General features: G+C 39.9%; 1 long non-coding RNA gene across 1 annotated transcript in view; it reads right to left on the bottom strand.

Annotated features, from left to right (window-relative positions):
• Positions 1–674, bottom strand: part of LOC126980534 (uncharacterized) — a 5,225-nt gene extending 4,551 nt beyond the window's left edge. Inside the window, exon 1 of the long non-coding RNA XR_007733308.1 lies at positions 1–674. This exon is cut by the window's left edge and continues 753 nt beyond it. This is a non-coding gene — a long non-coding RNA (uncharacterized LOC126980534).

The following is a 674-nucleotide window of genomic DNA, read 5'->3' as shown; positions in this document are numbered from 1 at the left end:
GGCTCTTCAAAAGTTCTTAGGTTCTTCAAAAAGCTCAAAAGTTCTTCAAATAGTTCTTAGGTTCTTAAAAGACTCAAAAGTTCTTCAAGTTTTCAAAAAGTTCTTCAAAGGCTTTTCACGAAAGTCCTTTAAGTTCGTCGCAAAATAGTTCAAGGTCTTCAAAAAGTTATTAAATTCTTCACAATGTTCTTCAGTTCGTCGCTGTGTAAATGTACTTCTCAAAAACACGATGATACGGAAGAGAGAAGACGAAGACGACGAAGAAGACGAAGAAAATATAAAAAAAAAAGCAGAACGAAAAGAGAGGAGAGACACACACTAAAAATTTCAATGCCGTGTAGATTGGAGAGACTCTTGATTATCTCTCTCTCTATCTCTCTATCTCTCAAATCACACCTGACGTAATTAGTTTCAGGTGAGGGAGAAACAACAACAACAACAACAATAACTTCAGGTGAAAACTTAAAAAAAAAAAAAAAACTTCAAATCTGAACGTAAATTCTTGATCCTCGTCACTTGGTACGGACGGAAACTTCTCGTCCGTTAGTCTGTTGGTCCGTTGGAGGCGGAGGAGGCCGAAGAAGAGGAGGAGGAGGAGGAGGAAGAGGAGGAGAACTTGAATGCGTGTGTTGGCGAGGGAAGCCGTGAGTCGAGTGATGGAAGAAGGGAGGAGG

The sequence above is a fragment of the Eriocheir sinensis genome, chromosome 44 (assembly GCF_024679095.1).
Source record: "Eriocheir sinensis breed Jianghai 21 chromosome 44, ASM2467909v1, whole genome shotgun sequence".
Classification (NCBI taxonomy): domain Eukaryota; kingdom Metazoa; phylum Arthropoda; class Malacostraca; order Decapoda; family Varunidae; genus Eriocheir; species Eriocheir sinensis.
This window is presented reverse-complemented; position numbering and strand designations above follow the sequence as displayed.